Raw genomic sequence first — 25,073 nt, 5'->3', positions numbered from 1 at the left:
TCAGTCTCTCTATAGCTTTGGGAAACTCACTTCTTGGTATAGCCAAACTTTTTTATATTCAGTGTGTCTGCCTTCATTTGAGAAGAGCTTACACCATGACTTCTCATGTCCATTTCTATGACTTTATAATATTTTGCACTTTCTGAGTCTTGGAACAAGCATTGTGTCAACAAAGCCATTTCTTCATCCAGAAAAAAAAGGAGTTGCCCAGCTATTGCTGGTGAGCAGTGCCTCTGCTTTCAGTTTTTCAGTATCCTGGCATGCCTACATTTACCTTGGGAACTAAGACATGCAGCTTTAATCTCAGAGATCACTCTTAACCTTGCATCTCTTCATTCACTATTGCTTATGAGTGAAGACTAAAAGTTACTTTTTATCTGAATCTCTTGTTTAAAGTAAATAGTATCGTGATGTTCCAATGACACATGGAGTACAATGGAACCATGTCTGACTCAGCAATTAGGGTTTAGAGTCAGCACTTAGGGTGAAATCCATGTCTAGTAAAAAATTGCGCTTAGGAATCCATTAATCCATTAAGTTAGACATAAAGTGCAGTGTTTTAAATAGATTTGTGTACAGCTTTTTGCATTAAAATATGTATATGGAAAAATGTGTATCTGTAAACTAGAATCACACTTTGCACAGACTGTAAGATGGCTGGACTAAGAGAGGTTCCCTGGAGCTGATACCCATTATAGACACAGTTAATTTGTGTCTACCTGTTCATGACTCTTGGTTATATTCAGTGCATGGAAGAATAATCAGACTTACTCAAACTCCTTAAATTCTGGTTTCTCTTCTTCTCTCTGTCTCTTCAAATGTATAAAGGTAGAATATTGTAAGCCAAATGCCCAAATGGTGTGGCTTTTCTATAAACTCTGTAAGTTTCTGTTAGGTCTGTATTCACAGAAGGACAAGATAGTTGAAAGATGTTTCAATAATAAGTTGCGGTAGAGAATCAGTTTAAATTACTTTTTGACACATTAGAGAACATTTACTGAATACCTATGTTATGGACTGAATGTATCCTCCCTCCAAATTTATATTTTCAATCAGCCAGTTCTAGCTGTGATTCAAGAAAACTCCCAAATATATGAGCAAAGAAACATTACAGACTTAATTGTGGATACACACACACACACACACACACACACACATATTATATATATATATATATATATATATATATATATATATATATATATTTTTTTTTTTTTTTTACTGATGGCTTTTAATGTTTTGGTATAGGAAGTTTCTCTCCAAATTATTTAAGGAGGAGGTTCTAGAGACTAGATACTATGGAGAAGAGTGTTTCCACATACAACAGGTGTTAGCAAACGCTATAGACATAATTCATTTCCCACATAATTTGGACTAAATTGGATTCTTCCCAAATCAGAGAGCAAAACTCTAACATCTCTCTCCCCACTCACATGGGAGTTATTTATATTTAAAAAAATTAAATACAGTAGATAAGCTTATTTGAAGGTTTTCCTTTTATTCTTTCATTTATATATGTATTTTGTTATTCTTTTATTCATTCATTTATTTGGTTTATATAGTCTGCATATTTTATCACTTTGAGACCACAAACATTATATCATGTCTGTTAAATAGAACCAACACTGCTGGTCATCTTTAAATTACAAGAAAAAAAAGCACCTTTTCCAACCCAATATTTTACAAAACCAGTAAGCAAGCCATGGGGAATCGTCATAGAGGCTGCACCCTGGAGGTATAGCTGGATGCTGGGACTTGCTAAGGGAAGAGAAAGAAAAAGGTGATTTGAGGTAGGAGGAGCTTGATTGTCTTTGTGTCATACTTATATGGTAGAGCCTAATAGCAGAGCTAAAGTGAATTAATCAGAACTACAGGTATCAATATTATAAATTTATTTATTTGTTAAATATTTTATTTATTTATTCGTGAGAGACACAGAGAGAGAAAGGCAGAGACACAGGCAAAGGGAGAAGCAGGCTCCATGCAGGGAGCCCAACGTGGGACTCGATCCCTGGACCTGGAGATTACACCCTGAGCTAAAGGCAGATGTTCAACCACTGAGCCACCCAGGCATCTGACATTATAAATTTAAAATGTATTGTCAAAAGAAAAAAAAAAAAAAACATGTGGTATGGCAAAAAATTTTATTGATTATTTATTCTATGCTGGGCATATTGTAAGTTTGGTTTATATAAAGTTTAAAGAAGTAAGCAAAATGTTACTATATATTATTTAGGGAAAACCTTTGTAAAAAAAATAAGATACACATGGGAATGATAAGCACAAAATTCAGGAGAGTGGGCACCTGGGATAAGGATGATGGGGCTAGGGAAGAGTTGTGAGATTGGGCAGTAATTCACAGAAAACTTTAGCTATATCTGTAAAGATCTAGTCATTTTAAAAAAGTTTGAAGCAAAAAATAAAGCTATGATGTATTGAATATATGAATATACATTACTTTTTTCCCTAGATAACTTTTGATATATTTGGAATATTCCAAATGTTTAGAAATTTAAAAATTGCCATTGCAGTTATTTTTGCAATATATTAACTTAGCATCTCTATGAAATATATGACAACGACAGAGTAAAATATGCTATACTTAATATCTCAAATGGCAACAATGCATAATTTAAAATTTTCATGCAGAATTTACCTCCATAAACTCTGTAGTAGCCACATAGTTAAGTTCAGGACTTTTATATTGATCAGCATTACTTTGAATGTAATCAAAGATTCATGGTAGAGGAAAAACGCATCTCTGGGAATGCTAAGTAAAAGGACTCAGATCCTGTATGGATTCACTGCATATTTACATTGTTATATATTTACAGTAAAAAAGAAATTAAGCTACACAATAGAAGCATTAAAAAATATGCTTAAAACTTCCTTTTCAATAAAAAGCACTACAAACTTAGTTAAGTCACACATTGATCTTAAAATCAATAAAGCTGAAGACATTCTCTCCATCTTTTGAGTTTAGTTAAGACAAGCCTGCTTCATATAAATTTCGAGATTTAAAATGGAATAAAGGGAATTAATGGAGAATATGTACAAAAAAATTAATAGGTATATACAAATTTTATTTTTCTGCTTTTTTTGTAGTTACACATAGGTACCATCTTAGGAAAAAAAGAAGCAAATATTTAGAATGGAAAACAAATATTTTTTCAAATGAGAGAACTCACAACTTTATGATCAAATAAATATTCATTCAAGCAGTAGTTCATTTATGGAACATCTGCAACGTGCCAGGTATAGATCAAAATGCTGAGAAAGGAGCAGTGAACATAATAGAAAAGACCCTGCCCTTCTAGAGTTTATATTATAAAGGGAAAGGGAGGAGCTTACTTTCTTATAATCTAGTATCATATAGTAGGATGACCTCCTAAAAGGTAATTATGAATCTTTTTGGCTTTAGGAAGAAAAGAAGGGTCCATTGAATGGATTCTTTGATAACCTTAATGGAAGTTAAAATTTTTAGAAAGAAAACACTTAACTGGCTTTTCATTTTATATAAATAGAAATGTTTATAGTAATTTTACTGGGAACAGCAGCCTCAAGTGTTTTTTTTTTTAAGTGTTTCAAATGCAGAAGAAAAATAAAGGGGGATCCCTGGGTGGCTCAGCGGTTTACTGCCTGCCTTTGGCCCAGGGTGCGATCCTGGAGTCCCGGGATCGAGTCCCACGTTGGGCTTCCAGCATGGAGCCTGCTTCTCCCTCCTCTTGTGTCTCTGCTTCTCTCTCTCTCTCTATGTCTATCATAAATACTCTCTCTATGTCTATCATAAATAAATAAATAAATCTTTAAAAAAAAAAAGAAAAATAAAGGGTGGAGTCTGCTTTTCAGCTTTGCTAAGAGTGACTATTTAACTGTTTTCTTTGCCAAGTCTTTTGAGCTTATTACTTAATTGATGGTTTTCTTCTTTTCTTCTAAAAAAGCAAATTATTAGTATCTTTATTCAGTAAAGAATCCAAATAAAATTTAAAGCACTCTTTTCTTTAATGGACTCTTTACTTTTTTATTAAAACCTTCTGTGTCAGGCATGGCCTTGGGATCTGTGTATTCAGAAATACACACCTCCTTCTCTAGAGAGTACAGGATCTCACAGAGTCAACTGCCAATACCAATTGTCATGTAATAGGGTAGGTGTTCTTACAGAATATAAACAGTTCTGAGTAGGATTTTTCTACCTAGGATTAGAGAAGTTGGAAGATTTTTAAAAATATTTTTGAGGGGCAGAGATGGGAAGGGAAGGCTTAAAAAATAACCAAGTTTTTGCCAAATGATGAAATATGAGGCAGGCATCTCAAGTAGCTATTAACCTAATGATTTCTGTTAATTACCCAATACATTTTTTTGTCTTTATGTTAACTTCTGCGTGCCATTCATTCTCTTGGTCACTTGTTTATCCATTGATATGGATCATCAAAATTATTGTATTTTTTTTTTTAAATTATTGTATTTATTAAACACCCTGTGTTGGCACTTTGCTAAGCAATGGTAAAAAGAATGAGCAAGACAGATGCCATACTTACCTTCATTTTATATGTCAGCCCCAATGGCTGGAGTTATAGACATGCAACTGTTTCAATCCAGAGGTTATTAAATTGCAGAATAGTTGAGTTATTATAGTTGGGTGGGTAACATGATTTGGTTTTGAACAAAAGTACAAGTCTTATTCTAAAGTGATTGGAAGCACTGGGGGTTATACAAGTCATTGGATCACAGTGTATATAAAAACCGGTTAGAAAAGCAAAGCAGAATTCTTCAGGAGCTTGATTTATGTACTTGTTTCCACACCATCTAAAAAAATTCCCTTTAACTACAACTTTGGAAGAACATAATAACACTATACAGAACACTTTTAGATATGGTATCTTGTTTGATCCTGACAGCATCCCTATGAATCATGAATATAGATTCCATGACCTTCCTAAAATACAGCAGTAGTATTTGCAAAATTTGGTATTCATTCCAGCAACTGTGATACACCTTGAGAAAGCTCTGGAATTCTTAGATGCCTCCCAGACCCATTTTTTAATAATTGTTTCTCTGATATATGTTTTTATTATTTCAAAACGACCTTTTCTTATTTAGCTTTCCCTTAACTAGAAGGCAAAGGTTTTCTTTCTTCCTTCCTTCCTCCCTCCCTCCTTTCTTTCTTTTTTTCTTTTCTTTTCTTTTCTTCTTTTTTTCTTTTCTTTTCTTTTCTTTTCTTTTCTTTTCTTTTCTTTCTTTTCTTTTCTTTTTCTTTCTTTTCTTTCCTTCTTTCCTTCTTTCTTTCTTCTTCTTTCTTTCTTTCTTTCTTTCTTTCTTTCTTTCTTTCTTTCTTTTCTTCTTTTCTTTTCTTTTCTTTTTCTTCTTCCTCCCTCCCTCCCTCCCTTTCTTTCTTTCTTTCTTTCTTTCTTTCTTTCTTTCTTTTTCTTTCTTTCTTTCTTTCTTTCTCTTTTTTCCAGTAAAATACGTAAAACAGTGGTATAATGGTGCTACCAACATAGAAAGGTTTATTCTCCCCAAATAAAGTTGATTTAGGATGCCTGGGTGGCCCAGTCTTTTGTGTTCCATTCTTGATTTTGGCTCAGGTTGTGATCTCAGGGTCCTGGGATTGAGTTCTGCATTGGGCTCTGTCTGCACTCAGTGGGGAATCTGCTTGAGAATTCTCTCTCTGCCTCTCCGCCTGCTCATGTGCGCACGTGCATGCTCTCTCAAATAAATTTAAAAAACAACAAAATAAGGTAGATTTAGGCAATATAAGTGTATTTTTTTTGTCCTGGAAACAGAACTTCAATAAATTAGATGTAGTCACAAATGTAAAATTGTATTTCTAAACATTGATATTTCACTTCATTATATGCTGTAAATGAGTGCTAAAAATGAAAACAAATTTGGGATTTCAAAGATACACAAAAACATAATCAATCAGTGGTCTGAATTCATCCTTCTGGTGAATCTCTTCCTTTTTTAGGATATTTGCTTTTTCTAAATCTGTGGACTTAAGGGATGTCAATGCAAAACCTAAGTGAAGAATTTAGAGCAACTTAGTTTCACTAGTGGAATAGATGGGGAGTAGAGATTAAGGAGGCAAGGAGCCTTTGACAAAGTTAGGCAGAGCTGGGGAGGGGCTTAATGTAGCTTAAGGGACATGGACTTTCAAGAGAAGTCTGAAGTCTGATGAGTGGAAACAAGAATATTGTAAAGAACTGTGATGAAGGGTTAGCAATTATTTATTAAACCTGTGTTCCTGCAAGACCCATTGCTTGATCTTATGAACTCAGTGGTGTTCTTGTGATTTCTTGAGGTTTGGAAAAACACAATTGCCAAAGGAGATAAGATGAGCTTGAAAGGAGGTAGAAAAGAGACCCTGAGAGGTGGGTAGAAATTTGAGGTTTAGGACTATTATTGTTAATGCCAGACTGTGGGCAACCTTTTTGAGCAAAAATAAACTCTAGCTTTTTCAGAAAAACTACTATAAATTAAAAAATAACTGATCATAAATTCAGACCCAAGCATAAGTCTTATCAGAATGACCATAAAATGAAGAGAAGGGAGAGCAATGATGCTAATCTTGTCGACTTCAAAATGCCACAGAGCTGGCAAACAGCAATAGTGCTGTGTGTCAGTATTTTAGAAAACCATCTTAATTGTCTTGCCAGCATAATCTCAGGATTTTCACTTTAAGGCAGCGCATTTATTCCTTTGTGAATGAAGAACAGTTTATTTAATTCAAGTAGCTTTTGTTGAGCATGTACTAAGTGAAAAAACAGTATCTAGTCTGGAAATCCTAGAGTTCTCCACCCCATAACCACTAGAGGCTGCTGATGTTTCAGCACACTGACTGAGGCAATAAATCTTCAGCAGCAAAAGGATTCAGACCAAAATGAATTGGTAAAAGATTTCTGGGACTAAGTTTTTTGTTGTTGTTGACATATGATTTGTACCCAATGAAATGCACAGTTGAGTACTCTCTTCTCTATGAGTTTTTTTTTTTTTCCCTGAATTCCTTGAGATCATATTATCCCTGGTCTTCCTCCTGCATCTCTGACTGTTCTGTCTCCAGTATGAGTACCTATCACTTCCCTAAATGTTGTTGCTCCTATATCATCTGCCTGATCATTTCTTCTCTTTTCAGGTTACACATTCTCTTTGTATTACGTTGTTTACAGTAAGCATTTGTATGCTCATTTATCACCACATCCATGTATCTAGACTCTGGTCTCCCATCTGCCTCATTCCTATGTATCCAACAAGCAATGGAACATCTTCACTTAGTGTTTCCATCAGAACTTTGAATTTTTCAGGTATACAACTGAACTTCTTGCCTTTCACTGCAAATATGCTTTTAATCGTGTTTTCATTATTTGTGCTAGTACAAACTATTCAAAACAATTCAAGCAATTGAGCACCTTTGTGTGACTAGAGATATGCCTAACATTATAGATCGGGTGACCCTGCTTTTGAGGAACTAATAGATTAGCCATTTATTCAAGACAAACCTGAACATCATTCTGGAGTTTTATTTCATCCTCACTGTACCCATCCAAAATCCCCCCCAAAATGCTACACCCCCCACATCATCAGGAGCCCTTCATTCTTCCTCTGGAACCTCTCAATTCCGTGCCTTTCTTCAACCACTACCTTGGCAAAATCTTTCTACTTTGTTTCCAGGATTCCCGTGCAGAAGGTAGTGTTATAATAGATTCAGACTCTGTACCTTGGGCATACAGGTAAGGAAAATATGAATTCTGATTGGCAGATCTTAGACTTTACTCATCAACTACTTATTGCTTTTCTTTAGGCATAAAGTAAATATATTAAAGTAGTAGAACATAGGGGGTAGGAGCAAGATGGCGGAAGAGTAGGGTCTCCAAATCACCTGTCTCCACCAAATTACCTAGAAAACCTTCAAATTATCCTGAAAATCTATCAATTCGGCCTGAGATTTAAAGAGAGACCAGCTGGAATGCAACAGTGAGAAGACTTCGCGCTTCTATCAAGGTAGGAAGACGGGGAAAAAGAAATAAAGAAACAAAGGCCTCCAAGGGGGAGGGGCCCAGGAGGAGCCGGGCTGAGGCCGGGGCGAGTGTCCCCAGGACAGGAGAGCCCTGTCCCGGAGACGCAGGAGCTGCACCGACCTTCCCGGGCGGAAAGGGGCTAGCAGGGACTTGGAGCAGGACCCAGGAGGGCGAGGATGCCCTCCGGCTCCCTGGGACAGTAACAGACACCTGCGCCCCGGGAGAGTGCGCCGAGCTCCCTAAGGGCTGCAGCGCGCACGGCGGGACCCGGAGCAGCTCGGGGGGCTCGGGCAGAGGAAGAGGCTCCGTGCGGAGGGGGCTGCGTGGTTCCAGCAGCAGCTCGGAGGGGCTCGGGCGGCTCCGCGGAGGGGGCTGCGCGGCCCGGGAGCGCGAATCCACATGGAACTTTCTCCAGAATAGACCACATATTGGGTCACAAATCGGGTCTGAACCGATACCAAAAGATTGGGATTGTCCCCTGCATATTCTCAGACCATAATGCCTTGAAATTAGAACTAAATCACAACAAGAAGTTTGGAAGGACCTCAAACACGTGGAGGTTAAGGACCATCCTGCTAAAAGATAAAAGGGTCAACCAGGAAATTAAGGAAGAATTAAAAAGATTCATGGAAACTAATGAGAATGAAGATACAACCGTTCAAAATCTTTGGGATGCAGCAAAAGCAGTCCTAAGGGGGAAATACATCGCAATACAAGCATCCATTCAAAAACTGGAAAGAACTCAAATACAAAAGCTAACCTTACACATAAAGAAGCTAGAGAAAAAACAGCAAATAGATCCTACACCCAAGAGAAGAAGGGAGTTAATAAAGATTCGAGCAGAACTCAACGAAATCGAGACCAGAAGAACTGTGGAACCGATCAACAGAACCAGGAGTTGATTCTTTGAAAGAATTAATAAGATAGATAAACCATTAGCCAGCCTTATTAAAAAGAAGAGAGAGAAGACTCAAATTAATAAAATCATGAATGAGAAAGGAGAGATCACTACCAACACCCAAGGAAATACAAACGATTTTAAAAACATATTATGAACAGCTATACGCCAATAAATTAGGCAATCTAGAAGAAATGGACGCATTCCTGGAAAGCCACAAACTACCAAAACTGGAACAGGAAGAAATAGAAAACCTTAACAGGGAGGAAATTGAAGCACTCATCAAAAACCTCCCAAGACACAAGAGTCCAGGGCCAGATGGCTTCCCAGGGGAATTCTATCAAACGTTTAAAGAAGAAACCATACCTATTCTCCTAAAGCTGTTTGGAAAGATAGAAAGAGATGGAGTACTTCCAAATTCGTTCTATGAGGCCAGCATCACCTTAATTCCAAAACCAGACAAAGACCCCACCAAAAAGGAGAATTACAGACCAATATCCCTGATGAACATGGATGCAAAAATTCTCAACAAGATACTGGCCAATAGGATCCAACAGTACATTAAGAAAATTATTCACCATGACCAAGTAGGATTTATCCCTGGGACACAAGGCTGGTTCAACACTCGTAAAACAATCAATGTGATTCATCATATCAGCAAGAGAAAAATCAAGAACCATATGATCCTCTCATTGGATGCAGAGAAAGCATTTGACAAAATACAGCATCCATTCCTGATCAAAACTCTTCAGAGTGTAGGGATAGAGGGAACATTCCTCGACATCTTATGAGCCATCTATGAAAAGCCCACAGCAAATATCATTCTCAATGGGGAAGCACTGGGAGCCTTTCCCCTAAGATCAGGAACAAGACAGGGATGTCCACTCTCACCACTGCTGTTCAACATAGTACTGGAAGTCCTAGCCTCAGCAATCAGACAACAAAAAGACATTAAAGGCATTCAAATTGGCAAAGAAGAAGCCAAACTCTCCCTCTTCGCAGATGACATGATACTCTACATAGAAAACCCAAAAGACTCCACCCCAAGATTGCTAGAACTCATACAGCAATTCGGTAGCGTGGCAGGATACAAAATCAATGCCCAGAAGTCAGTGGCATTTCTATACACTAACAATGAGACTGAAGAAAGAGAAATTAAGGAGTCAATCCCATTTACAATTGCACCCAAAAGCATAAGATACCTAGGAATAAACCTAACCAAAGATGTAAAGGATCTATACCCTCAAAACTATAGAACACTTCTGAAAGAAATTGAGGAAGACACAAAGAGATGGAAAAATATTCCATGCTCATGGATTGGCAGAATTAATATTGTGAAAATGTCAATGTTACCCAGGGCAATATACACGTTTAATGCAATCCCTATCAAAATACCATGGACTTTCTTCAGAGAGTTAGAACAAATTATTTTAAGATTTGTGTGGAATCAGAGAAGACCCCGAATAGCCAGGGGAATTTTTAAAAAGAAAACCATAGCTGGGGGCATCACAATGCCAGATTTCAGGTTGTACTACAAAGCTGTGGTCATCAAGACACAGCACAGTACTGGCACAAAAACAGACACATAGATCAATGGAACAGAATAGAGATTCCAGAAGTGGACCCTGAACTTTATGGGCAACTAATATTCGATAAAGGAGGAAAGACTATCCATTGGAAGAAAGACAGTCTCTTCAATAAATGGTGCTGGGAAAACTGGACATCCACATGCAGAAGAATGAAACTAGACCACTCTCTTTCACCATACACAAAGATAAACTCAAAATGGATGAAAGATCTAAATGTGAGACAAGATTCCATCAAAATCCTAGAGAAGAACACAGGCAACACCCTTTTCGAACTCGGCCATAGTAACTTCTTGCAAGATACATCCACGAAGGCAAAAGAAACAAAAGCAAAAATGAACTATTGGGACTTCATCAAGATAAGAAGCTTTTGCACAGCAAAGGATACAGTCAACAAAACTCAAAGACAACCTACAGAATGGGAGAAGATATTTGCAAATGACCTATCAGATAAAGGGCTAGTTTCCAAGATCTATAAAGAACTTATTAAACTCAACACCAAGAAACAAACAATCCAATCATGAAATGGGCAAAAGACATGAACAGAAATCTCACAGAGGAAGACATAGACATGGCCAACATGCATATGAGAAAATGCTCTGCATCACTTGCCATCAGGGAAATACAAATCAAAACCACAATGAGATACCACCTCACACCAGTGAGAATGGGGCAAATTAACAAGGCAGGAAACAACAAATGTTGGAGAGGATGCAGAGAAAAGGGAACCCTCATACACTGTTGGTGGGAATGTGAACTGGTGCAGCCACTCTGGAAAACTGTGTGGAGGTTCCTCAAAGAGTTAAAAATAGACCTGCCCTACGACCCAGCAATTGCACTGTTGGGGATTTACCCCAAAGATACAAATGCAATGAAACGCCGGGACACCTGCACCCCGATGTTTATAGCAGTGGCCACGATAGCCAAACTGTGGAAGGAGCCTCGGTGTCCATCGAAAGATGAATGGATAAAGAAGATGTGGTTTCTGTATACAATGGAATATTACTCACCTATTAGAAATGACAAATACCCACCATTTGCTTCAACGTGGATGGAACTGGAGGGTATTATGCTGAGTGAAGTAAGTCAGTCGGAGAAGGACAAACATTATATGTTCTCATTCATTTGGGGAATATAAATAATAGTGAAAGGGAATATAAGGGAAGGGAGAAGAAATGTGTGGGAAATATCAGAAAGGGAGACAACGTAAAGACTGCTAACTCTGGGAAACGAACTAGGGGTGGTAGAAGGGGAGGAGGGCGGGGGGTGAGAGTGAATGGGTGACGGGCACTGGGGGTTATTCTGTATGTTAGTAAATTGAACACCAATAAAAAATAAATTAAAAAAAAAGTAGTAGAACATAAATATAATTAATAAAGTAGATAATTCATTATGAGGAAATCTGCTAAGTAATGCCTATTTATAATCCATGGATTTTCCTTTTATTAGTTAAGTCTATGCTAATCTTCTCAATAGATTGTTATTTGAATATTCACTTCTGGTTCACCTTGGATTCCACCTCAGGTTTAGACTCTCTTGATACTGTTATTTTCCTGAGTTTAGGCTACTTTGACAGAGACATTCTCTAGGCTGCTTTTTCCAGTTGTTCTCATCTTACCTCTCTGTGTTTCTCTCATGGTGCCTGCCTGCCCACAGGCCCAAATTGTTGCACTTGAAAATGTTCACTCTACTTGGTTTAAATTAAAGGGATTGCTTTATTTTTTTGCTTTTCAAGCTCATTGCATCACAAAAATCTTAGTTAACTGGAAAATTTGAAAACACCTAGTTAAATTTCCCAATCAGTACTGGAGATGCTCTGAGCTCTGAGTTGCTGTCTTTTTGCTCACATGGCAAAAGAGGCAAAAACAGCTGAATGATACAGCTGAGAAACATGTGTACATCACCTAGCTATAAAAGGCATTCAAAATAAGCCTTATGCTTTCTCTGGTGTTCTCTTTCCCACTTTGTTCATTTCCACTGTTTCTCATCTCATATCCCTGTGGACAGTGATGCTTAGAACATCCCTCCGTGCATTTTCATGAAGGGATAGGATTTTTACTCTTTCCCTTTGAAGAGAAGGCATTTGTCTGCTCCCTGAATTCTACCCCTTACATTTTTTCCCTCTTGGAAGAGGAATGGATAATACTGGTGAGAAACATTCAGTAGTCTCTCTGAAGACACTTTCATTGGTTTCTTCTGTCTCTTCTTGCCTTCCCTTTTCTTGGCACCAAAGTACCTAACAGTAGACTCAGTTCAGCCTCAAGGCCTTTCTTGCTAATAAAGACAGGCCAGAGTCTTCTAGTAGCCTTTAGATCCACTCCTCCACAAAGGAATACCAGGATTCTAGGTTTGAGGGTAAAGAAAAAAGGACCAAGCCAAATTTGGGCCATGCTTCAAGGTACATTCTAAAATACAGCTTTACAGGTAGTAAAGTTCCTGTTTTGGCAATGGGGCACTCCTCCCTATTACTCTTTGTTTCACTTAGGTTGGGATTTCAGGGAAGACTAAATATTGTTCCTTCTTCCAGATTCTGAACCAATTAGGCCTGTAGGCAGCTAAGCAAATAGGAAAGAGAGACAGAGAGAAAGAGAGAAATCAGTCAATCAAGGTTAAGATCCATACATGCAATATTGCATCAAACACATTAACCATTCCCAACTGGGAGCTGTGGATATGACATATCCTCAGTGGTTTATATTTATTTAATATGCATTTAGCTGGGCCATAACTCTATGATAAACATTGTGCTAAGCATCAGAATTTCAACAATGAATACAGGAATACATTCCTAGTTTCATGGGACCTACATATTTACAATCTAAATGGGAGGATAAAATGAGTAATTTAGAATGAGCTTTATAATCAGCCAGACCTGAAATCAAATTCTGACTGCATAAAGTATTAACTGTGATAAAATACATTTGGTTGGTTATTTTCTTAACTCTTTATTATAATGCGTAGCCCTGGGCATTTTATCATTTCCTATTATGGAGTCAGAATGAATTAGTAGGAAGAAGATTGGATTAGGAGTCAAAAGACTTGAATGCTGGGGCATTTGGCTGGCTCAGTCAGTAGAGCGTGAAATTCTCAATCTTGCGGTAATGGGTTCAAGCCACACTTTGGATATAGAGATTACTTAAAAATAGAATCTTTAAAGAAAAAAAAAAATTCAGTGCCAATTCAGGCCCATGAACTACTTGTCTTTTGCCTTTGCAAAAGTCATTAATTTTTCTGAAGTTCTCTTTCCTTGTCTGCATTTTGGAGAAATTCAGAGTGTTTTGGTGAAGATTATAGGAGATCGTGAAGTTAAGAACCAAACTTTGGCACATCTTAGCTGTGTAGTGATTGTCAGCTCCAGCCTGTTGCACTGGTTAAGTGTCTCCATTCTTACACAACTAGCCCTAGACTCCTTTGGACTTTTCCAGAGGTGATGATTTGAAGTTTTATATTTTTTGATCTTTTAAATTTTTATGTCTTTATATGAGTTGCCATTAGGGAAGAAAATAGAGCCCTTCTTCCAGAGGGAAATAGATCTTGTGACATCTTCTACTTATATCCATCTGCCTGACAATGTTTTCACATATATAGCTTCTACAGTTGGAAAATAAAAGCTTTCTCTAGACTGTTAAGGTACTTTAACTGTAACTTACATTTAAACTAAATATACCAGGTCTTTACAGAATGTGGGAAGTGTAATTTCATAACCAAACTATTTGATATTCTAAATAAAAGAAGATATTTCTAACATGCAAATTGCTGACATTTGCCAATATATTTGCAAAATACCAGTGTAGCCAGAGGGAATTTGTCTATAAATGTTCCACATGATGTTCAAGTAATGAATTCCTTGTATTAAGCCACTCTAAAACATAGTTACTTCCCAGTTATGATCCCAAGGTTTTGCCTGTTTTAACAAATATTTTTTAATCCCCAATGTGGAAAGAGAAATTAATCTATTTCAGTTGGAATTATTCATGATACTCACCCAATTTATAATTCAAAAAGCCTATTAGAAGCCTATACTTTCAGATATAATAGAACTTTATTTTAAGGTATTTCATAGATTAAGTTATAAAGATTTATAGTTGTTCAGATCATCCCTAACACACTTTTAAAATTATAGTTTTTGAGAATATTTTATATTCCAGACCTTGTTGTAGGGTCTGTAACATAATTTAGTTTTTCCTAATCATATGTGTATAAATTTGCAAACTTTTTCTGCCCTCCTTATCATCTAGTTAGTTATGAACAATAATGGACTCTTAAGGTAAGTCAGTCCTAGAGGTCAGCTTAAGTGTAGAATTTCAATTTACCAAAACTATATAGTTTATAATAGTCTCTTCTCTCTAATTAACAGTTGCTCATTGATTTATTCTACGAGTTCTCAGTGCCCACTATGTGCGAGGAAGAGAAAGAAAGCATACACTTGAGACACAGGTAAGCAATATTGTTTTGATCTTCAGCACTTACCGTTCTTTTTTTCTTTCTTAAGATTTTTATTTTTTCGTGAGAGAGAGAGAGAGAGAGAGGCAGAGTTATAAGCAATTGATTCAAGTTTATACAAACTTGAAAATTGAACAAGAGCAGTCCTGAAGCCGGTGTTTGCCCTCGCTCTAATCTATTCCTATTTCCAAAAAAAAATATGATACTCTCCTAAGACTGTGTGTTGGCTAAACTTTATGTGTCAACATGGCTAAGCTGTGGGGCCTAGTGGTTTGGTCAAATGAAAGTCTAAATATGTCAAGATGTTTTATAGATGTGATCAGTTGTTTTTAAGTAAATCAGTTGTCTTTAAGTAAACAGATTATCCTTTAGAATGTGAGTGGGCTTCATTCAGTCAGAGACCATAGGAACAAAAACTGAGGTTTCCAGAGAAGGAATTCTGCTTTAAGATTGTAATAAAAATCCTCACTTAATATCCAGCCTGCCAGCCAGCCCTACAAGCTTCAAACTCAGCACTATATAGTATCAACCTCTGTATGAGTTTCTAGCCTGCTGGCCTGCCCTATGAATTTTAGACTTGTTATCTCCACCATGTATGAGCCAGTTTCTGTTGGTTCTGTTTCTCTGGAGAACCCTGTTAGAGTGTACACAATATCTTTTTATTAAGCTTAGCTTAGCTTAACTTCCTTCCTTTATCATTTTATTAATTGGTCAAAAATAACTAATATGGAGACGTCTGGGTGGTTTAGTGGTTGAGCATCCACCTTCGGCTCAGATTGTGATCCTAGGGTCCTGGGATGGAGTTCCACATCGGGCTTCCCGTGGGGAGCCTGCTTCTCTCTCTGCCTGTCTCTCTGCCTCTCTCCCTGTGTGTCACTCATGAATAAATAAATAATCTTTTTAAAAATAACTAATATATTTTCTTTGTGGTTGGCATATTTGTACTAAGTGCTAGGTCTTATTTTTTTTGTCAAAAGTAGGTATAGTTAACTCTAATGAATGGTTATAAGTGGGAAAGAAGTATAGGAAACATTACTGTCCCTCATTCAAAATATAAATATTTTGCTTATTTTGGTTGTATACCTGAAGCTAGCTTCTGAACAGTTTTTCACATCTATTTTGTTGCTAATTTAATTGTGTTATATATTATTTAAGTTGGAAATTTTTGTGTGCTGGGACCAATAGAAATATTTCTTACCACCCCCATACCTATAGGACACTATACCACACTTTGAGCTATACAGTTGCAGAATAAGCTAATCCATTTATAATCTAGTTCAGCATTTTGCAAACTTTACTATTTGAATACTATGTTACTTTTTTGCCATAATTTTTGCCACCTATGCTCTCATTTACTTAATATTTTAATATAATTTCACATTTTATGCAAATAAACTTATTTAAAAAGTAAACTTTAGATCACTATCATAAATGAAAATCTAATATTTTCCTTAAGTAAAATGTAAGGATGAAAAATGAGTATGAACATAACAAAACAATATACAAGTATACCTTGTTTTGTTGTGCTTTCTAGAATATAGTGTTTTTTACAAATTAAAGTTTTGTGACAACACTGTATTGAGCAAGTATATTGGTACCATTTTTCTAACAGCATTTACTCATTCTGTATCTCCGTGTCACATTATGGTAATTCTTGCAATATTTCATACTTTTTCATTATTATTATTATATGTTACACTGTTTTGTGTTCAGTGATACAACTCTCTGAAAGCTCATGTGATTAGCATTTTGGCAGTATTTTAAAATTAAGGTATGTACATTGATTTTTTTATTTTTTATTTTTATTTATTTATTTATCTATTTACTTATTTATTTATTTATTCATGACAGATATATAGAGACAGAGACAGAGACACAGGCAGAGGGAGAAGTAGGCTCCATGCAGGGAGCCTGACGTGGGACTCGATCCCGGGTCTCTAGGATCAGGCCCTGCGCTGAAGGCGGTGCTAAACTGCTGAGCCACCAGGGCTGCCCCTGTACATTGATTTTTTTTTTGACATAATGCTATTGCATACTTAATATAGTGTAAACATAACTTTTATATATGCATTAGGAAACCAGAATATTTATTTGACTGACTTTTTTGTAATATTCACTTTATTGCAGTAGTCTAGAACTAAATCTGCAGTAACTCTGAGGTATGCCCAGTGGATTATGGTTGTCCCTTAAATACTGAGTCTGAGGCCTGTATTCTTCTGGTTAAAAAGAAGATTATGAAGTGTTAGTCATACTAACTCTGAGCTGAATTTTTCTCACAATGGAACTCAAGAATGAAGAATACCTTTGTTATTATTATTATTATTAATATTATTGTTTATTATTATTATTGTTAATATTATTATTAATATTATTATTATTATTATTATTGTTATTATTATTTAGTTGAAGTTATTTAATGCTACCAACTAAAATTATCTCACACTTTAATAAAAAGAAACCTAATCCGCTTCTCTTCCCCGTTGTTGACTTTCACTTGAATGTACTTGGTAAATGGCTAGTCTGTCAAACAGACTTCATGAGAAATCACATTCTCATTTACTAAATACTTTAGTTGAGAGAACACTTAGTCTTCCAGTGAAGTAACATCTATTCCTTTAGCCATTGGTCTTGGATCAGCCATCTCTACCTAGACCATAAAGTCTAATCTCTCATTCATAAAATATTTTTCTCTTCATTATCATCTTCATTTCCTATCTTAGGCTTTGTCATATTGACATATGACACTGCTTTTACTGAATTCACATGCACATGTATCACAACATTCACAGTGGTTAAGAGGACAAAGAAGAGCAATTTCTTGCAAAGAGAAATTCTTTTAGGAGGAAAAAGTCAAAGAAGTTTTACTTTGTTGTTTTCCTGTAGCAGAGATACTATTTTTATTGTTTTTGTAGCATTATTTGTGAACTACACATAACCCTAAAACACTCATCAAATGAGTTCGGTTTTATTTAATGAAGAATTTTAGAATTTCCCTGTGTGAAATACTCTTAAAGTTATCTGTTAAAAACAAACAGAAAGTCTAAAGTAAATCATATATATTTGTTTACTGTAGAAAACATGGACACAATGGGACAGGTAATTCACGGATATAAGACAAAAATTCAGTTTGGGATCATTATTGGTCAAGAGTTCTTATAGTCTTCTTGGGAAAGGGAAGGAAAGAGGGATAGATCTTGATATTAGTGGATGCTAGGAAGTTGATAGAGATGAAGTTGCATGGCTATTTGAAGATAATTTCTGAAACAAATCTCTGAGTAACAATTTGTTTATGGTTTCAAGTGCCCTTGTCAAAATATGTGATTTAAAAAATTAGAGTTGTGATGATTTTTAGGCACAACACCAAAGGTACAATACTTGAAAGAAATAATTGATGGGCTGGACTTCATTAAAAAACAAAACCACCAAACTTCTGCTCTGCAAAAGACAATGTCAAGGAATAAGAAGCTACATATTGGGAGAAAATATTTCCAAAAGCCACAAATAGAAAGATGTCCTATCATATGTAATCAGGGAAATGCAAATGAAAACAACAATGAGATACTACTGTACACCTATTACAATGGCCATATCCAGAATACTAGACAACACAAAAGGCTGGTGAAGATGTGGAGCAACAGGAATTTTCATTCAGTTTTGGTAGGAATGCAAAATGCTACAGCCACTTTCAAAGACAGTTTGGAAGTTTTTTATAAAACTAAACACACTCTCATCATATGGTCCAGCACTGACACTCCTTGGTATTTACTTAAAAGAGTTAAAAGCTTATGTCCACACAAAAACCTGCACACAGATATTTATAGTAGCTTTACTCATAATTGCCAAAGCTTGAAGGCGACCAAGATGTTCTTCAGTAGGTGAATGAATATGTAAGCTGTAGTACAGGCAGACAATTGAATATTATTCAGTGCTAAAAAGAAACAAACTATCAAGGCATGAAAAAACATGGAAGAACCCAAAATGCGTATTACAAAATGAAAAAAGCTGATCTGAAAAATCTACAAATAGTATGATATTCTGGAAAAGGTAAAAGTACAGAGACAGTAAAAAGGTCAGTGGTTCCAGGGGTGAGGGTGAGGAGAAGGATGAATAACTGGAGCACAGAGAATTTTAGGGCAATGAAAATACTCTGTATGATCCTGTAATGATGGCACATGTCATTATATATTTCTCCAAACCCATGGAAAGTACAACACCCAAGGTGAACTGTAATGTGGACTTTGGGGTAGACAGTGATGTTCCATGTAGGTTCACCAGTTCCAACAAATGTACTACCCCAGTAGGGGTTGTTAATAGTGGGGAATGCTGTGCATTTGTGGAGGCAGAATAATCTATGTTCTCAATTTTTCTGTGGACCTAAAACTGCTCTAAGATTTTTTTTTCTTTAAAAAAATTAAGGGAGCTTTATAATTTGAGTTACAACCTAATATTTTTGTCTTGGTTTTACTCTATTTGGGTCAAATAAAAACTTGGTTTATTAATCTATTTGCTACCTAGTGAATATAGCAGTACGGACTTGATACAAAGCCTCTTGTCATAGAGTAGAGGATGCTAATCACTTACTCTGTGATCCCTTTGAGTCCTAAACAATTGTGATATCAGCATAAGGAGTTTTAGAAAGTACAATTGGTATCTGTGGCTAAAACAAGGTTTCTTATAACTCTTTTTGAGTTTAGGATATTCAGGGCCCCAGAGAACTCTCTGTAAAAATCTATGCAGTCACAGGTAGAGACTAGCTGTGCTTTAAGACACTCCCTAACACAGACCTCTTTACTTCCCATGGGGTAGAGTGCTCTTCCACTTGGAGAGGAGATCTGCTGTTTTGGTTTTAGTTCATCACAGTTCTTATGTCATGAAACCCCTCTTGCACTACCAATGTGTCTTAGAAGTGCAATACAAACCCTGATCATAGTAATTTGCATACTATTAATCTGTGATGCAGTCATATGGAGGAAAAGTAGTGTTCTTAATAGCAAGACTGGTTTCCATGAAGAATATCGATTTTCAAATCTGATGTCAAAAGATTTTTCTAAAGGGTTTCTAATATCTGTGTAACTTTTAAAGAATCTTACTATGGCTTCACAAGTGGGAGGTCAGCATCAAATTTTGAGGGTTTTGATGTCTCTATGCAAGTAGCATAAGGCAAGTTTTTCAAGGTGGAAAACTGATTAGGAGAGGATAAAGTTCATAATGTAAGAGTTTATCATTGGTAATCATCACAGCCCAAGTTGAGAGTCTTGAAGTGAGTTTGACGAATGAGCTGTTTGCCCATATGAGCAATCTAATGTCCCAATAGGAAATCTGTTTACCCAGGTGAGCAATGTGTTTGTTCACATGTATTGCTTTATAGGAATTTATAGAAGCAACCAGGGAAGATACCTGTTGGTTTACAATCTTATCTTTCTAGGCAAGATTTCCCCAGAACAAATAGTTATGTTGGTGAAAGTGTTCTCATTTCTCAGTCATATTAGTTAAACTGTGGATGCAGATGGCCCCAATTCTCATAACTGTAATTTCGTATCTGTCACTGTTCCTCATTCTGATAAAACATTTCTTGTGTTGGGAGATGACTCTTTCCTTTGTAAAAAGTTTATCTTCTCTTTTGTAGTTACTTACATGTCAAGCATAGGTACACTTAGATTGTGTCTTCTTAGAGGTTAGGGATAATGATTTTTTTTTTTTTTTGATTTCCACCTTTTAGATCAAAGTTTAACCTAATCCATAGAAGATCCTTCAGAATTTTCCTTTTGCATTTAAACTTGGTTATTTGTTTGCTTCTTATCAGTCCCTGATCTTGTGGTTATCTCTTATTCTTTTGTGGTGAGTTCTTCTTTGTAGTCATTTTGCTCAGTGCGGAGTGGCTAAAAACAAGTTGTACTTGTTAGAAGCGCAAACTCTTCTCTCTGTAGCATTCCAGCTGTTCTCTCTTTAAATTTCAGGCTGAATTTCTGGTTTTCAGGATGATTTGAAAGTTATCTAGGTAAGTTGGTGGGGACAGGTGACTTGGGGACTATCTTCTGCCATCTTACCCCGCCCCCTCAATTCTTAAGCTAGTCTTCCTTTGATACAACAAATGCTTCTTGAGCATCTATTTATATCTAATATTAACCTTGAATAACATTTGAAACATGAAAGCTTTAAAAATAAGGTATTAGGAAGGGTTTTTTTTATGTCTTTGTTTTTCTTTGTTTTTTAAGGTCTCAGTGAGTTAAAGGAGAGAACACATATGTGAGTGAAATGAAGTGGAATAAGGAGATGATCGATGGTAGTATAATGCTTATAGTAAGTAAGCAGGGGCTAACTCATTTGGGGAGTTGTGGGGCAGTGAATGATTTTTGACTATATTTTAAGGGTAATGGGAAACTGAAGGTGGATACTTGATTAGAAATATATTTTATAAAGCTCCCATAATCAGCAAACTATAGACGTGATAAGTTTTGGTGAGGGGTGTTGGACCAGGAGCGGCTGTGGGAGCTAAGATCTAAGGATTGGAAGCTATTATAGAGCAAGTGGGAACTTCCAAATTTTGGCAGGTGGAAGTGGTTATGGAGACAAATGGGAAGATTTGAGCTGTTCTTTGGTGATATAATCAGGACTTCTCGATATCTTGGGTATGGCTATCCAGTAATAACTGGACTGATAGTGTGAGCACCACTAATTCTAGCACTCTTCTTCTATAATTATATCATTTAAAAAAAATTATATCATTTTAGTTCGTTCAAAAAATCTTGAGTTGGACATACTAAGGCATGACTTAGGTTCATTTAAAAGTTCTTGAGAATTCCAGATATTCCAGTCACTGGGTCAGTAAGTCAATAGAATTTTTTGAATGTATTCGGGGGGAAAAGGGAGCTTGAGAAGCTAAAACTCTTTATGAATATCTGATATAATTCTGAATTTTTCTTTTTAATGCAAGCCAGTGCCAAGAAAGTTGTCTCTTTTGCTACATTCATATATTCAAAGTGAGCTCACCATTGTGAGCATACTAGGTTGCTTAGATGCCTGAGTGGTCTATCACAAGAGATTTTAGATTAATAAAGATCATTTTGCTACAAATTAATCTCTTTAGTTGAACAATTTTATTTTTTAAAAGAAAGCATAATGAAAAGGTCATTCTCCCATTTGAAATAAATGCAAAATTTAATCTTTACCTTGCTACATTAATGCTCACAGGTTTGTAGTGAACAAATAATATTTACTAAAACAAATTAATATCTAGCATAGGAACAGTTTAGATTCACTGTTGACTCCCATGAAAAATTCATTATTTATATGTTTAAGTATGTTTACTTAATATTGGAACATTGTATACATTTCCTGAAGCAGATCTTAAAATAATATTTAGAAATCTAGTGAAGGTAGTCAAAGCTATACTTTTGGTTAGTACTGACTGTTTTTACACATTTTTATGAATTTCTTCTGAAACATTTCATTAACTCTATTTGGCCCAAGATTTTGTACCATGTTAGATGCACTATCTTCTAAGGCAAATTCTAGTCAGATTTGCATTTGCTAACACAAAAATAGAATATATATGTGAGCAATAACTATAATGATGCATATGTGCCATTATTTATTTGTCGAAATCCACAGAATGTACGATATGAATGAACTCTCATGTGAACTGTGGACTTTGGGTGATAATGATGTGTCACTGTTGGTTCCTCAGTCATAACAAATGTACCATTCTGGTGGGGGATAGTGGAGGAGGCTGTGAGAGTGGATATATGTAAAATGTCTGTACTCTGTACTTTCTGATTAATTTTGCCATGAACTTAAACTTCTCTAAGAGGTAAAATCTATTAAAAATGCAGGAAATTCAAACTCAAGTGCTCTATTGAAAAGTTTGCTAATGAGGTAGAAGTCGGAACTAAGAAACACATAATGGAATACAGGTATCCCAATCAAGAAGTTACAGGCCAGCCTTGGCATTATGCTATGGTATTGAAGCCTGATATATATCTGTGTGAGAATGATATTCCTAGACTATCTCTAATTGCTTATTTTTGTCTTGGCACTGGATTTTTATTTAAAAATCCATAATTCCATAAAAAGGAATGAAATCTTGCCATTTGCAACATGGATGGAGCTAGAAAGTATAATGCTAAGCAAAATAAGCTTAAGACTTTAAGAGAGACAAATACCATATGATTTCACTTATATGTGGAATTTAAGAAACAAAATAAATGAACAAAGGAATAAGAGAGAGACAAACCAAGAAATAGACTTAACTATAGAGAACAAACTGATGGTTACCAGAGGGGATGCAGATAAGGGGATGGCTGAAATAGGTGAAGAGGATTAAGAGTACATTTATTTTATTTTATTTTATTTTATTTTATTTTATTTTATTTTTTTTTTTTAAGATTTTATTTATTTATTCATAGAGATGCAGAGAGAGAGAGAGAGGCAGAGACACAGGCAGAGGGAGAAGCAGACTCCATGCAGAGAGCCTGACGTGGGACTTGATCCAGGGTCTCCAAATCACGCCCTGGGCTGCAGGCGGCGCTAAACCGCTGCGCCACCGGGGCTGCCCTACATTTATTTTAATGAGCACTGAGTGAACATATAGAATTGTTGCATCACTGTATTGTACACCTAAAACTAACACTGTATGTTAGCTCTACTGGAATTAAAATTTAAAAAATAAATGCTCAGCCAAGATAAATCTATAATTCTTTTGACCCCTTCAATGATGTACTATGCAATAGAACTATATTATGTTCTTGGAGAGGTTGACATGGTGTATGTGTGTGTGTGCGTGTATGTGTGTGTGTGCATGTATGCGTGTGTGTGTATGTGTAAGAGAGATTTTGTAAAGATTAAAAGAGAATGGACTCAGAATTTAGATAGTTTCATTTTAAATCGTAGCTCTGCTATTTTCTGCCTGCTTCCTCAAGCAAAATTAGTTAACTTCACTTAGATGCTTTTCTTATAGATAAGATTGTGATAATATCACTACTTCTCAGGGTTGTGTTGAAAATTAAGTGATAACTGATTATATTTGACTTAGCATAGTGGGTGGTATAGAATCAGTGTCATTCACTGAGTGACCTTTGATAAGCCCCTTCACTACTTGAGGCTTCCATTTCTTATTCTGAAAAGAAGGTCATTGTATGAAATTATGGTTTGATCCCTTACAGCTGTAAAATGTCATGATTCTTTTCAGTACTAACTAGAACTTCTGGGAAACAGTCCTGTAACCTACTTTCTCATTAATACCATTCAATAGGGCTAAATATTCTACTAGGCTGGAAAAATCAAAACATCATTATTTTACAGGTAGGTTTTCGTTCCACTCCTGAAAGTCTGGCAGATATTGGAATACTGGGAATATAGAGAAGGCAATTTTTGTTACATTTCCTGTGGGGTAAGAAAGGGAGAGCTTATTTTACTCTCAGATAATTGTACAAGTGTAGCTTCCCAAGTCTCAAATTAAGACATAGTCCAAGACATGGACTTCCAGATAAAATTCAGTAGGCTCAGTTAAATTTGTATTCCAGATAAACAATAAGTAATTTCTTAGTATAAATATTTTCCAAATAGTGTATGGGATATATATTAAAAATTACTATTTGCAGGGCAACCCAGGTGGCTCAGCAGTTTAGCACCTGCCTTCGGCCCAGGGCCTGACCTGAAGACCCGAGATCAAGTCCCACATCAGGCTCCCTACGTGGAGCCTGCTTCTCCCTCTGCCTGTGTCTCTGCCTCAGTCTCTCTCTTTCTCTCTGTGTGTCTCTCATGAATAAATAAATAAAATCCTAAAAAAAAAAAAACAAAGAAAATTACTATTTGCTTATCTGATATAAAAATATAATGGGGGAGCATCTGAGTGGTCCAGTTGGGTAAGCGTCAGACTCTTGATCTCAGCTCAGGTCTTGATCTCAGGGTCCTGAGTTCAAGCTCTGCATTGGGCTCCACACTGGGTGTGGAGCCTACTTCAAACCAAACCAAACCAAAACAACTGAGACTTCTGTATTAGTTTTACTAAATCTGACAGCATTGTAACAACATAATTCACATGACTATTATATTAAATCTTTGCCAGAAGTAAAAAATTCACAACGACCCTCAAATCTGTCTCCTCCTCAGTATCCCTACTACTGCCCCATG

General features: G+C 36.1%; 1 long non-coding RNA gene across 1 annotated transcript in view; it reads left to right on the top strand.

Moving 5' to 3' along the window:
• Positions 1 to 17,295, top strand: part of LOC140611273 (uncharacterized) — a 109,543-nt gene extending 92,248 nt beyond the window's left edge. The window contains exons 2-3 of the long non-coding RNA XR_012012554.1: positions 14,857 to 14,936; positions 17,070 to 17,295. This is a non-coding gene — a long non-coding RNA (uncharacterized lncRNA). The remainder of the gene's footprint in view (positions 1 to 14,856; positions 14,937 to 17,069) is intronic.
• The last annotated feature ends 7,778 nt before the right edge of the window (positions 17,296 to 25,073 follow it).

This window comes from Canis lupus, chromosome 19, assembly GCF_048164855.1.
Source record: "Canis lupus baileyi chromosome 19, mCanLup2.hap1, whole genome shotgun sequence".
Classification (NCBI taxonomy): domain Eukaryota; kingdom Metazoa; phylum Chordata; class Mammalia; order Carnivora; family Canidae; genus Canis; species Canis lupus.
This window is presented reverse-complemented; position numbering and strand designations above follow the sequence as displayed.